The sequence below is a fragment of the Oncorhynchus masou genome, chromosome 11, assembly GCF_036934945.1.
Source record: "Oncorhynchus masou masou isolate Uvic2021 chromosome 11, UVic_Omas_1.1, whole genome shotgun sequence".
NCBI lineage: Eukaryota > Metazoa > Chordata > Actinopteri > Salmoniformes > Salmonidae > Oncorhynchus > Oncorhynchus masou.
In genome coordinates, this window is record NC_088222.1 from 57,256,478 (window position 1) to 57,272,055 (window position 15,578).

The following is a 15,578-nucleotide window of genomic DNA, read 5'->3' on the forward strand; positions in this document are numbered from 1 at the left end:
TGACGCCATGAAGTTTCTATGCCCTCACACGCTGGTTTCATTAGCTGTGTGGCTTTTTATGTAATTATCATAGCAGTGTGGATGAATCAGGTCCAATGGTAGTTTATCCCCACATTCATATTTTGGGTTATGGAAATGTTCCTGTATTGCTGATGAAAGAGCAATAAGAGTGTTTACGATGAAGGGTTGTTTTGGGGGATGTGTTAGCACTGTAATGCTGATGAAAGAGCGATAAGAGTGTTTACGATGAAGGGTTGTTTTGAGGGATGTGTTAGCACTGTAATGCTGATGAAAGAGCGATAAGAGTATTTACGATGAAGGGTTGTTTTGAGGGATGTGTTAGCACTGTAATGCTGATGAAAGAGCAATAAGAGTGTTTACGATGAAGGGTTGTTTTGAGGGATGTGTTAGCACTGTAATGCTGATGAAAGAGCGATAAGAGTGTTTACGATGAAGGGTTGTTTTGAGGGATGTGTTAGCACTGTAATGCTGATGAAAGAGCGATAAGAGTGTTTACGATGAAGGGTTGTTTTGAGGGATGTGTTAGCACTGTAATGCTGATGAAAGAGCAATAAGAGTGTTTACGATGAAGGGTTGTTTTGAGGGATGTGTTAGCACTGTAATGCTGATGAAAGAGCAATAAGAGTGTTTACGATGAAGGGTTGTTTTGAGGGATGTGTTAGCACTGTAATGCTGATGAAAGAGCGATAAGAGTGTTTACGATGAAGGGTTGTTTTGAGGGATGTGTTAGCACTGTAATGCTGATGAAAGAGCAATAAGAGTGTTTACGATGAAGGGTTGTTTTGAGGGATGTGTTAGCACTGTAATGCTGATGAAAGAGCAATAAGAGTGTTTACGATGAAGGGTTGTTTTGAGGGATGTGTTAGCACTGTAGTCTCGGCATGGAGCATTCAAGACCTCTCAGGGTATGTTTCCATCTGAAATTATATTTTATGTTATCAGGTGTGTAACATTAAATCGTTCTCATTAGGGATTATGGGTTTCTTCCTCAGAAATGCTAATGATGAATGTGCTGCTATGAGCCATTTATCCCCAGTGTAATGCTAATAAGATATCACTATCTACTTAGCACAAAAGAGGAGCAGGATTTTCCAAAGTGGTTAAACATTTGCATTAAATTCCAGTAGCTTTTCAAACCTTTTTAAGGATCTAGGAACATCCCCGTAGTGTGTGATACAGTATGACTGACATCCAGATCAGTCTAGTCTCTGGCGTATGCCCTCCCATATATCAAAGGTGTTCTCCTGTTTAATCCTGTCATTCTATTTGATCCCCAGCTGATTTTGTACGTTTGCCCACTGACAAAGAAATGATCAGTCTATAATTTTAATGGTAGCTTTATTGGAACAATGAGAGACAGAATAACAACAAAGAAATCCAGAAAAATGCATGTCAAAAATGTTAGAAATTGATTTGCATTTTAATGAGGGCAATAAGTATTTGACCCCTCTGCAAAACATGACTTAGTACTTGGTGGCAAAACCCTTGTTGGCAATCAGAGGTCAGACGTTTCTTGTAGTTGGCCACCAGGTTTGCACACATCTCAGGAGGGATTTTGTCCCTCTCCTCTTTGTCAGTGGGCAAACGTACAAAATCAGCAGGGGATCAAATGCTTTTTTCCCCTCACTGTATATCAATCATGGATCAGGATCTTGATACCTGGCCATAGACAAAATGGATGTGCATTATTTCAGCTTTTATATTGGTAATTCAAGCCAAACACCTTTTTATGACGCACAGTAACAGCAGTCAATGGACCATATTCACTCACTATACTATAGGATTATTTTAATTGGCCTCTCTCAACGGAGTTTGTTTCTTGTGTGGGGAATAATTAAACATCTGAAGCACTTAATATTACTATAATATTATTACCTCCATATTATGTAGGCCTATATCCAGATTATTCAAGTAATTTGCCACTTTTCTCTCATGGAAAGCCATATCCCAGTAATTCCCCCAAAAAGCTGGTTAGATGGAGCCTCTAAATTGATGACCCACAATTATTACCTTGGTTACAGCACATAACTTCTTGGTTTCAGGTAGGCCACCAGTTTCTTTTCCTCCTGATGTATGGATCACTAGGTAGTCTGGACTGTAACAGGGGAGGTGGAGGTAAAAGGAGGACAGGGTGAGTTTTAGCGGAGAAATCACATGAGCACATGAATAATTCCATGGCTGTGCAGGATTGAGGATTGAGAGAGGGCACTGTACCATAAAGACGTTTATGTAAAAATGTGCAAATGTTTTTGAACCACACACTGTGCGTCGAAAGGCAGTCTTCATTTTTCATTTCCCTCCGCTGTGAATCTGCTCCAGCAGATAGTCACTGAAAGGCAGTGTTTGACAGGGCACCTTATCGGCCTTCCTCAGATGATGGAGGTGCTTACTCAAAATGGCTGTCTTCAGTTGGATTTGGGCTCGGGCTGACATGCCTCTGTGGAGGCGCCCCTCCTGAGTTTAGTTTACCCCAGTTCTATTTTCTCAACTCTTCTTTCTCTTTCACTCACTCACTCACACACTCACTCACTCACCCACCCACCCACCCACTCACCCACCCACTCACTCACTCACTCACTCACTCACTCACTCACTCACTCACACGTGTGTGTGTGTGTGTGTGTGTATATATATGCTTACTTTATGTCACAGTGTTGAAATACTCTGTGATAGCTGTGAGCAGTGCTTATCTCTAAGGGACAGGTCAAATGCTAAATTTGTTTTTAGGCTCATCTCATGCTCACTCGGTCGAACTCACCACTGTACGTGTGTTCTTTCTGGAAAATGATGTTTCTGGTTGATCACATGCTTATTGATGAGATCATTTGTGACCGACTACCTTGATTCAGTCTTATGTAGCAAAATTCGATAAAAAAATAAATAATAATAATTACATTGGATAAAAGAAAAAATGGTATATCATACACTACATTTTGAGGAACAATGGGAAGGTAATTCTGCTTTGAAAGTTGATAAACTTTGAATGTTTTGCTACCAACTGGATAGCTCTTCTTTGTCTACACCCATTCAGCATCGATCACACCCTCTTAAGCTTTAGCCTGACCCATCTCTTTAAAGGTTGATCCGAGCATTCTATACTAACAGCATGGGTGCTTGACTGCTGTTAACTGGCTAACTTTCTAGCTACTTCCAGACACAAAGAATGGCTTACTGAACATTACTCGCCCTAGTATGTTATCCAGCGTTTTGTAAAGAGTGTTTCACTCTCGGAGTGTTCAGTGTGCGCACTGGCCTATGAGTAGGGTTGATCTGAGCGTTCTGACCTTATAACGGCAGTCAAGCACCCAAGCTAACATTGGCTAGCTGTCTACCTACTTCCAGACAGAAATGTGAGGACACCCCACTCTGACCATTTTACTCGCCTTAGAAGAGCTGGTTAGGCTGTTTTCATGTTATCCAGAGCGTTGGTGACTGTAACTGTGCTGCTGGCAACAATTTAATTATGCTTTTTTTGCCAACGTTTACTGACACCGACCATATTCAACTGGTGTTGAGCGTTCGTAAATTCATCAGTTATTCTGCGCTCTGGCACAGTCAGACTAGAGTGCTCTGAAATCGGAGTAGATGGCCAGACTGAATTTATGAACGCACCCAAAATGGTTACTTGCATAGTGGAGTCTTTTTTTTGTTAAGATATGTAGCTAGCTAAAGAATGAGCCATAATCCCAACTCATTACGTTACTACCCTGCATGAATCTGCAGGTAACTAACAAACCAGGTTCAATGTTAGCTAGCTATAACTAGGCAAGCAAATGGCGCTGAACTATGAATAATAAGATCATACACGTAACGTTAGCTCGCGAGCCAGCCAGCCAACATTAGCTAGCTAGCTAACAGTACACTAGCTTGAAATGAAAACGACTTTGTTGTTTATATATGTACAGTTGATGTCGGAAGTTTAAATACACTTAGGTTGGACTCATTAAAACATTTTTTTCAATCACTCCACATTTGTTGTTGACAAACTAGTTTTGACAAGTCGGATACGACATCTACTTTGTGCTTGACACAAGCAATTTTTCCATCAATTGTTTACAGACAGTTTACTCACAATTCCAATGAGTCAGAAGTTTACATACACTGACTTGAATGTGCCTTTAAACAGCTTGGAAAATTCCAGAAAATTATGTCAAGGCTTTATAAGCTTCTGATAGGCTAATTTGACATAATTTGAGTCAATTGGAGGTGTACTTGTGGATGTATTTCAAGGCCTACCTTCAAACTCGGTGCCTTTTTGCTTGACATGGGAAAATCAAGACCTCAGGAAAAAAAACTGTAGACCTCCACAAGTCTGGTTCATCCTTGGGAGCTATTTCCAAACGCCTCAAGTTACCATGTTCATCTGTACAAACAATAGTACGCAAGTATAAACAACATGGGACCACGCAGCGGTCATACCGCTCAGGAAGGAGACGCATTCTGTCTCCGAGAGATGAACATACTTGAAAAGTACAGCGAGGGCCGTGACCCGCTCCGTTTCTTCACTCAATGGTTATCCCGGATGTCCTAGGCATAATCAACTTCACCAAGCCGCTGGAAATCGAACGCGCCCACAGAACATTAGTGCAGAAACCCCGGCCAGATGAGCTCCCACGGGCCGTCCTGATCAGGTTCCTCCGTTTCCAGGACAGAGAGAATATACTGCAACTCACAAGAGCCAAAGGGGACATCACCATCGATGGCAAGCGCGGATCTCTCCAGACGTCGCAAGCAGTTCAGACCTGCCACCAAAGCACTGAAGGAGAAGAACATGGATGAGTACAAAGTTCAGTACAAAGGTCGAAGTGTTCACTTTTCTGAACCGCATCTGAACTGGGATGGTCTCTCTGGGGGATAAAATACAGTTTGTTTGTTTTCTCTTAACCAGGCTGTCCTGGGACTGAACTGCTGATATCTTCTTGGAATTTGGATCCGTTTACGCCGCTATCCGGTTGCTATAATTGATTTGTACATTTTCAACCAACTGTTTTTTCCCCGGGTGAGTTCTATTGCAATTACAGGAGAGTATATTTTGGTTTAGTCTATCCACTGGGCGACGCAAATTAGTGGGCTCAGGCCCACTGCCCCCCCCCCCCCCATTCATGTTTCTCCTCTCCTGAAAAGAGACTCAAGCAGCCCTTACTGTGGGCAGTAAATATTCAGCCATAAATGTCTATTCCCAATGTTTGTTTTTAACTTAGAGAGCTCGCAGGTTTTAGTTTATGCCAAGGTTAAGCTAGTAAGAGCAAGATGGAAGGCGAGCAACAACGTATCTCTGCAAGTGTATTCAAGTTTGATTGCTGTTTTAGTCTGACAATTGAGGTGGGTGGGGTTTCTGTTTTTATTTTTCTATGTTTATTGTTGTTTCATTCCTAAAGAGACACATAGGTCACTTCTGTGTTCAAACTAAAGTTGAAACATTTCTATTCAGTTATGTATTTGAAACCCAACCTATGCTTATTCCACTAAAATATGTCACATTCAACGTAAAAGGTCTTAACAGCCCAATTAAAAGGAAAAGAGTTTATATATACCATAAGAAATTAAAGGCTGACATTGTGTTTTTACAAGAAACACATCTTACAGCCAGTGAACACGAGAAATTGAAGAGGGAATGGGTAGGACAAGTTTTTGCATCCTCTTTTAACTCCAAAGCAAGAGGAACTGCAATTTTGATAAGTAGACACATCCCCTTTTGCGTCAACAACACCATCTCTGATCCCTCGGGCAGGTTTGTTTTGGTGCAGGGGCATATGTTATCGGAGTCTTCGACCCTATTGAATAATTATGCTCCTAACTTCGATGACCATATGTTTACTCAGAATGTCTTCCTCAATGTCTTCCTCATGCACCACCAGGATGGCTACTGGTTGGAAGAAATTTACATTTTTGTTTAGATACAGTTCTTGATAGGTCCTCTGATAAACCCTCACTTTTTACCAAAGCCGGCAAGCTCACCATGTCATTCATGAAAGATCTCAATTTACTAGACATCTGGAGACAGTTGCACCCACAGGATAAGGACTACTCTTTTTATTCACACCCACTCAACACACACACGCATAGATAACTTTTTACTTTCGACACAACTGTTTCATAGAGTGTTAGATGTCGCGTATCTCCCCAGATTGCTTAGTGACCATTCTCCTCTGGTATTATCAATCTCCATTCCTACCAAGGTAAATGGAGCATATAGATGGAGACTAAATTCTACACTCCTAAAGCAACATGAATTTTGTGCATTCATCAAAGAGCAGATCAATATTTTTACTTTGACAAACAAACCCTCCGCTCCTGACAGCTTCATTATTTGGGACACATTGAAAGCCTATCTGAGGGGACAGATCATTTCCTATACTTAAGGGTTGAAGAGAAAACACGCTGCGGAACTGAATGCCCTTGAATCTGAAATCTCTGAGCTAGAGAGAACCTACCAAAGAGGCCCGACTAAAGATCTATACAGGCTTTTGGTAAATAAAAAAACTGAAATATAATATTTTAAACACATATCAAGCTGAGAGGGCCATCACTAAATCAAAACAGCGTTATTACGAGCTTGGAGAGAAAGCTCACAAAGTATTGCCATGGCAACTGAAAGCAGAGGAAAGTAAGAGGACAAATAATGCTATAGCAACTTTTACTAATGAGATCTTTCGACCCTACTAAAATTAATGATACGTTTAAAAAATACTACAAAGACCTCTACACTTCCCAATCAAGCGATGATCTATCAGAGATCAACTCCTTTCTCTCCTCTCTCAACCTCCCATGCGTGTCGAGGAAGACCAAGAGCGCCTGAGTGAACACTTCTCAGTTCCTGAACTGTTGGAGGCCATTAAATCCTTATCTTCTAATAAATCTCCTGGGGAGGATGGCTTCCCTCCAGAGTTCTATAAAGAATTTAGGGAGCTGTTGGTCCCCTACCTTATGGAGGTACTTAAAAAATCCGGGGAAGACAACTGCTTTCCAGAGTCTTTCTCTCAAGCAGTGATTACTGTAATCCACAAGAAAGGGAAAAACTTGCTAAAGTGCGTCTCCTATAGACCAATCTCTCTCCTTAGCATCTTGGTGACCAGTTTACAATCTGTTATCTACGAGACTGGAGTCATGTCTTCTCCTGTTGGTCAACCCAGATCAGACTGGTTTCATAATTAAAGATTGTACTCCAATAATCTCAAAGGTTCTTTGATATAATTCACCTTGCTAACGAAAACAAAATACCTATTGTCGCAGTCTCCCTTGATGCTGAAAATGCATACCTCTTTGCGTCTTGGAAAAGTTTGGTTTAGGTACCGTGTTTGTAAATTTGATAAAATCACTCTACAAATCTCCTAAAGCTAGGATTGCTACCAATGGGATTACTTCCTCCCCTTTCCCTCTCTATAGGGGGAACAGACAAGGTTGCCCATTTAGCCCCCACCTCTTTGCCCTCGCCATCGAACCGTTGGCTGAGACTATTAGAACGTGCAAAGACATACATGGCTTTGAGGTGGGCCCCCATACCCATAAGTTATCACTCTTTGCGGACGACCTTATCTTATTTCTAACAAACCCAGAGCACTCCCTCTTTCACTTGCATATCCTACTACGGTGTTATAGTTCGTTCTCTGGATATAAGGACACTTTTGATAAAGGCGAAATCTTACCTTTGTCTGTCTTTGACCACCATACCATCAAGCACAAGTTTCCTTTTAGATGGTCGCCTATGGGCTTCACATATTTGGGCATAATGGTGGATGGTAAACTGAACAACCTCTATAAACTCAATCTAGCCAGTTTGTTGCAAAAGGTGGAGGGTGACCTCTGTAAATGGATGGACTTGCCTCTCACTCTACTGGATAGAATAAATGTAATTAAAATGAATGTCCTGCCCAGATTTCTATATTTGTTTCAATCTCTCCCTATCCCTGTTCTCGCAGCATTCTTTTCCTCTCTCGACAAGCTGACCAGACGTTTATTTGGCATGGCAAACCCCCCAGGGTTGGCCTGGATAAAAAGTCCCTTGATTACGGTCAAGGGGGCTTAAACCCCCCCAATTTTAGAATGTACTACTGGACTGCACAGTCTAGTTTTCTGGCTCAGAGGTTTGACAATGGTCCCTCTCTCTCATGGTTGGAAATTGAAAAGTTTGAGGTAAATGATGACACTGGGGCAGAATTGTTTTACAAATGGGACAGAAAATCTATAAAAACCATCAGACAACCCTTTAATCATACATTCTGTCCTGGCATGGTGCAAACTGCACGAGCTGTTCGGACGAGGGGGATTCCTTTCCCCTAAAACCCCTTTATGGAACAGGAAACAGCAGAGGGAACACCCCCCTATCCACATCGATGGAACAGTAGTGGAGAGAGTAGCAAGTTTTAAGTTCCTCGGCATACACATCACAGACAAACTGAATTGGTCCACTCACACAGACAGCATCGTGAAGAAGGCGGAGCAGCGCCTCTTCAACCTCAGGAGGCTGAAGAAATTCGGCTTGTCACCAAAAGCACTCACAAACTTCTACAGATGCACAATCGAGAGCATCCTGGCGGGCTGTATCACTGCCTGGTACGGCAACTGCTCCGCCCTCAACCGTAAGGCTCTCCAGAGGGTAGTGAGGTCTGCACGACGCATCACCGGGGGCAAACTACCTGCCCCCTCTGGGGGGTGTTCCCTCTGCTGTTTCCTGGCTATCGGTTAATAGTTGTATCCCAGAGAAAGTCACTTACTGCTTGAGTCACTTACTGCTTGAGGAATAAGTTAGACATTTCAGATTTTGGCAACCTTTTATTGACTATATGGAGAATCTCCCCTCACATTGATTGAATCTCTATATAATCCTTATATAATGTTTCACATGTTATGTAGTTTATGGCAGCTGACCATATCATCCAATATTATGACTTATTTATTGTATGTTTGGATATATAATTATTTTTTTTACGCTCGTCTGATACTGTCACTTTGTCCTCGTTGTCTAATATCTTTTCACTTTTGTTTTGAATGTTCTTAATTAGAAAATGCTAAAATAAAATATATAAAAAATGAATAAAAAAAAAGCTATTGAATGTGCAGTGGTTCTTCCTTTAAAAGTTGCTTCGTACTGCAGCACAGCTTGCAGACTGCCATGGAATTCTATGGCACGTTATTTAAGAGTCAGCCATTGTTGCCATTAGTGCTAGTTTGACCACCAGAGGGCATCTTTGAGAAGCGTTAGACTGTTTTTAATATTGGCTGCACTAGAGAAATGTAAAACCTTTTTTTGTAAGAACGTAGTATGTGGGATTGATTTGAAGAAATCTAGCTCAATTAATTTGATTAATATCATGGTGTTTCTATTCCAAGAAGAAACTAAAATGATTCATCTGACAGACTGCGCCTGATTCAGTAAAACTAAACAACGATTATTGTGGATGGAGGCCGATGTTCTAGGAAGAGCCATGTATAGTTGAGGGAAAGGTGTGAAATATCTAAAGTAAGCAACAATTTGTTGCCTTCATTAGGCTACTTTATTCTGAAAATAACTCCAGCATAGAGAAGAGAAAGGAGCCTTAAATAATTAAAACAATAAAGCGATTGAATTCACAAATGCATTTGACTGTTTATTATTGTCCATCAACCAAAAACACAGCATCTACCGTGTTATTTCATTTCTAGCAAGACTATTCAGGTCATCGACTCACTGATGGCTAAAGATGATAATCGATCGGCAAAGGCAATCTGGAATCTGCTGGCATCACAGCACAACACCAACATCGCTCTAATCACAGTCAGAAGACAGTTGAAGAAACTCGAGTGGACTTATTTCAGAACATTAACCATGTGTGTTCTCTTGTTTTGAACTGTTCTGTAGCCCAATGACCCAATGATTGGTCTGAGAAACAGAAACAGAACAGAACAAAACCAGTTCGGATTTAAGTATAACTTTTGTATGACTGACACCTTCAGTGAGAGGTCTTCTACTTTAATATTTAATAATTTCTTCCCTCTGAATTCATATTCATTATATACATAGGCCCATGTGCACCTTCATCGGATGAACCACAACGTCGGCTAAAGCGATTTCATTCATGAATGAAAGTTTAATTGTGATTGTGAAGAGCAAAATAATCCTTACATTTCCAAATAAAAATCTGATTTATGTCATTCAGGGAAATTTAATCCCATAGTAATTCCCTATGGATCCATTAATATATTTAAAGTCCCTGAACTTGGCAAGAGTCTATTGTCCTGCTGATAGTTAAAATTAACATCTGCATTTTGAAAGAGTATTTTTTTACAATTATTTTATGAACAAAAGGATAAATATGTTGATAAGGAAATACATTTACATTTACATTTAAGTCATTTAGCAGATGCTCTTATCCAGAAAATACTGTACAGTATATGCTTTACCCGGCATTTTGCGGTTGCATGATGTTTGTAGTTAGAACTTTAGAGTACTTAATTTCTTTTTAAATTCACACCTATCCCGAGCTATCCTCTCGGAACAGTTGAGTCTATTGTCCTGCTAATAGCCCATCATGGAAACATTGTTTGTAACAGTAGGTTAGAATAATCCATGCCTTCTGGGAATGTTAAAATGAGGTTATGGGTGGAGTTACAATTTTGGCTGTCAGAAGTCTTCAAATCAACCAATGTTAGCATTAAAATGCTTTATTATCCAAATGTTTAAAGTGTGTGTGGGTGATGGAGAGAATGCATTTTGACTGTTTTTAGGGCTTTCAGGAGGAATGGGAAATTGCATGTCAATTCATAAATCAAGTGCCATGGAATCGGTACATCGCAAATCTCTTCAACTATTTTGCAATCTATATGGCACAGCTGTCATTTTTTTGGTCCTTAAATTAATCTGGTGTTTATTTTTATCACAAATTTCTTTAACCAATTTTAGTCTTTAATGTAGGGCCGACAGACAAGTTCCTGACTTTTTCCCATTCCACTTGATAAAGGTTCCAATTGATAAAGTAATTTCCAATTTCTGCCCTCCGAATTCATATTCAGTATATAATTTTTCAAAATGTTGTCTGGCTTGCCATTCCAAATACAATTGAATATGTTTTGCTCAACTAATTTAAACAGCTCACTGGGTGTGGGCAAAACCATAGGCAAATAGGTCACTTCTGATATGACTAAAGAGTTCATCAGGGTGATTTTTCCACAATTAGACAGGTATTTTCACAAAGAACATGTTGTTTGCAGAGTTCACAAATAGGAGGTGGAGTTCCAGAGCTCACAGCTGTGCCTGGCATGGATTGTGACTGCTTCTCGTTCCTCAACCCTCTTCAAAGCGTCATTCTCCATCTGACTCTTCGCCAATGGCGCCTGACTCATTGTCAATGATGTGACTCTCCCCGAATACCACAATGTATCAGCGGATTCATTTTACAATCACGGCTAAAGCGATTTAACTAAGGGTTTCAGTTAGGAAAATATGGCACTGTACAACAAGACCGGTCAAGAGTACTGTAAATTAAAAATCTGATTTATCAAGACCAATCCACATGCACTATCATTCAGTCATAATAATAATAATAATAATAATAATCATCGTTGGGATAACAGATCAGAACTCATTAAAAGGCGTCTTCAATTTAAATCCTTAATTCAGGCCTGTAGTATGTTATAAACTGACAATTGTGTGTCAATTCATAAATCATGTGCCATGGAATCAGTACATAAAAAATCTCTTCCCAACTATTTTACAATCTATATGTCACAGCTGTAAATGTTTTGGTCCTTGCAATGAAACTTGCACCTATATATTTTTATTTATCTTTTTTTTTCAACCAATTTTGGTCTTTAATGCCGAAATACAAGTTCCTTATTTCTGTCTTTTCTGGTGGATTAAACTGAAATTGCAGCCATCTTTCTATGGCTTGTTTAAAAAATAATGATATTTTGGAGATGATTTTGTGTCAAATAACCGAAAGTGAGCCGTTGTAATCTGAATAATGGGAAAAAGGCCATTCTTGAACATGGGGTGAGACATTCTTACTAATTTGTAAATAAAGCCAGTTTGTTATTTACAATGATTTATTTCTGTTTTTAGAGGCATATAAACCAAAAGCCCACGGTGCCTATTTTTTGAAAATCATCGGTCCACATGTCAAGTGAAATTCCTCCATTTGTATTTACCCATGTTCTCTCTTAACTCCAGGACCACCGACAGTTTATGTTGTTGTTGCCTGATGCAGGACTCTAGTGCCAGAAAAGAGACTCTCAGACTGAAAACGCCTCCATTAATTGCCACAGTTTAGACTACCGATAGAACAGCGTTCTAACTCCCCCTTGTGATAGTGTGATGCAATGACAGAATGTTAGGGAGCTTTAATCTTCCTTCCTCAGTCTTTGCCTGTAATCTCGATAGTTTCATCCTGGCCCTTTTCCCGGCCCAAATAAACTGAGTAATCATTTTGTCTACGGATTTAAATGTACAGACAGATATGGAGAGTGGTAACATGCTAATGATGGCGCTATGACCCTCTTTGTAACCTGCATCCTACTCCATAATGAGATTTGTAGTTTGTCCCAGTTCTTAAACTGTAGTTGAATTTTGTTCGATAGTGGGTCAAGGTTTTCAAAAATAATGTTCTCTAGAACAGGATTTAAAGCGATCCCCAGGTACTTCAAGTTTTTAGGGACCCATTGAAACCTCAGACAATGTTTTGATAGGGGCATTACCTCAGATTTGGTCTAATGTACTTTATACCCCCATATCTCTGAAAATGCATAAACTAGGTCCAGTCAAGGCGATATGGAGAGTTGGGGTTCTGACATTAATAGTAATGTTGTCTGCATAAAGCAATAGTTTATTCTCCGTAACTCCCATGACTGATGCATCCTAATGGCTTCGGCTAATGTTTCTAGTGCTATGATAAATAGGAGAGCTGAGAGACAGTCACCTTGTTTCATGACTCGCCCTACCGTAAATGGAGATGATCGTAATCCGTTACTGACTACTATAGATTTGGGGTTGTGGTATACAAGTATAATAATATTCTGAAAGCCCGTCCAAATCCAATCTATTTAGTGTAAAGCAGGTAGTCCCAGCCTTACCCTATCAAAGTCTTTCTCTGCGTCTAGGGATAAGGCCACTGACGTATCCAAATCATTTTCCTTCCAGATGACATGCAATAGGTCTAAGATTATCAGATTAAGTTCTGCCTTTCACTCTTCACACCTTCATAGCCAGAAGTTTTGAAGAAAAAAAATCAGAGCAGAGAATTCCTCTGCTTTCTGCATATCTAAAGAACCCTGTGATGTATAAAGTTCCTGATATAAGTCTCAAAATATATTGTTTATTTATTTATGATTGGTAATCAGCTTTCTTGTCTGATTCCAGATATTTGCAGAGTTGTTTCTCTAGATTTAATTTGGCTGGCCAACAGTTTTCCTGGCTTCTCACCTGATTCGTACCATCTGCTTCAACCTGTACAGGGAATATTCTACTTTTTTACTGAATAAAGTATTCAGCTTATATTTGGTTTTCGTCAGATTTTCCAGCGTTTTGAGCCCTGTGTCAAGTTGATACATTTTCTGTTTATACTTTCTTAAGAGTAGCTGATTGTTGTATCATTACTCTGCATATGTAATCTTTAAAAGCTTCCCAAACGTCTACATGATCTGTTTCACATTTTCGTTGTTTGTTTCAAAGAATATTGTACTGTGTGTTAAGGAATACACAAAACATATTTTCCTGTAAGAGGCTGGTGTTCATTCGACAACATTTAGATTTGAATTAGCTGGTTGATAAGCTGAATCGGGTTGGTTACAACTGTGGTTGGAGCGAAAACCTGCACAAGGATAGCTCTCCTGGAACAGGGTTGGAGAGCCCTGATCTAGGCAATGCCAAAGTGTTTCAGTGCCATCTAGCAATGTTGCTGTTACGAATTCCAAGCTGGTGACTGTTACCTGCACCTCACAACCCTGAGCTGCACACTCCACTCCCCATCCCCTATGACCAGAGCTTGAGTGTCTAGGGGGGTACCATAAACCTGCCTCTCAAACTCTCCCTGACTTGTGTGATCTGTTGCTAGGGATGTTACTAGGGGGCTGGAACTCTGCCCGTCCTCTTGTCTACACAGGTCACACAATACTTGCAGTCTCCCTCAAGCACTGGCAGAGAGCTTCATCTCTGTCTCTGCCCATCAACAACTGGACTCATATCTCTGGACGTATGGGATGGAGTGTGTGCCCAAAGTAAATTTGTGTGACATATACATATATATATATATATTGTTCTTAATTGTTAGTTGTTGTTGCATTATGTATGCTGCCTCTGTATAGCTTGTAACCTGTAGACATGTTCAAAAGCTTATTTTATTTATTTATTTTATCTGACTTTCATAGCCTACTGGAGAGCTACTCTCTCAAGCTTTCTTGTTGGAGCGAGTGACTCTTTGAATTTACAATGGCTAGCCCCAGGTCGTTTTTTTTTTTTCTTCTTGTGCTATTTGCCCCATGACTCCTGCTTGATTTGTTGACTATAAAATTGCTTGTTTCCCCCACGGTGGAACAGACAATGTTTGTTCCCACATTCGCGACTCTGACACGGACTCTTGGCCTCCCATTCTATTCTAACCACCTCTTGCCGGCTTTGTATTCATGTCACAGCAATTTCATCGGGTACAATATGATCTTGTTACCATCTGATGAACATAAAATGTCATACAAAAATCAACACTGCAGAGCTCTCCCTGTCCTCTGCCGTTCCCTGATTGTATTACATGATGATATCTGGAAATGTGCATGTACACTCTGTCCCATCTACTGTTGCTAGCCCCAATTCTGTCTTGTGCTCTGATTTCTGCTTTACTGATTTCTGCCCTCTTAAAAGCCTGGGTTTTCTGCACGTTGACACTGGAAGCTTATTACCTAAAATTGATAAGTTGAAAGTCTGGGTTCACAGCTCCAATCCAGATGTGTTGGTCATTAAGAAAGAGTGGTTGGAACACTGATGTTAACCTTTCTGGTTATCACATTTTTCTGCAAGACAGATCTTCCAAAGGTGGTGGATTGTCAATCTTTACCAAGGAACACCTTCACTTCAGTGCTCTGTTGTCTCTACCATGTCTGTCCCCAAACAATTTGATTTGCTGTTTAAGCATTAAGCTTTCAAATAGCTCTTTGTTGACTGTTGCTGGGTGTTATCGTCCACCATCAGCACCGGCCTGTACCCTACCAGCCCTAAGTTCTCGCCTGGCCCTTAACACCAAGTCTGAATTTGTCCTGCTAGGTGACCTAAACTGGAACATGCTTAAACCACCTGAAAAAGTCCTAAAGAAATGGGACTCCCTAAATCTTTCTCAGATTATTACCAATCCCACAAGGTATGACTCCAAACACCCAGAAAAGGCTACTCTCCTCAATGTCATCCTCACAAATAATCCTGATAGGTATCAGTCTGGTGTTTTCTGTAATGTCCTTTGTGATCACTGTTTTACAGCCTGTGTTTGTAATTACTGCTCAGTGAAACGACCTGTCCTGATTTGTCATAGACACGTGCTAAAAAACAACTTGAATTAGTAAGCATTCCTTCATGACCCGGCCTCTGTAAATTGGTATAGAAT

General features: G+C 40.3%; 1 protein-coding gene across 2 annotated transcripts in view; it reads left to right on the top strand.

Annotated features, from left to right (window-relative positions):
• LOC135548870 (double C2-like domain-containing protein beta) overlaps positions 1–15,578 on the top strand; it is a 287,108-nt gene that overhangs the window by 26,964 nt on the left and 244,566 nt on the right. The gene's annotated exons all lie outside the window — the stretch shown is intronic.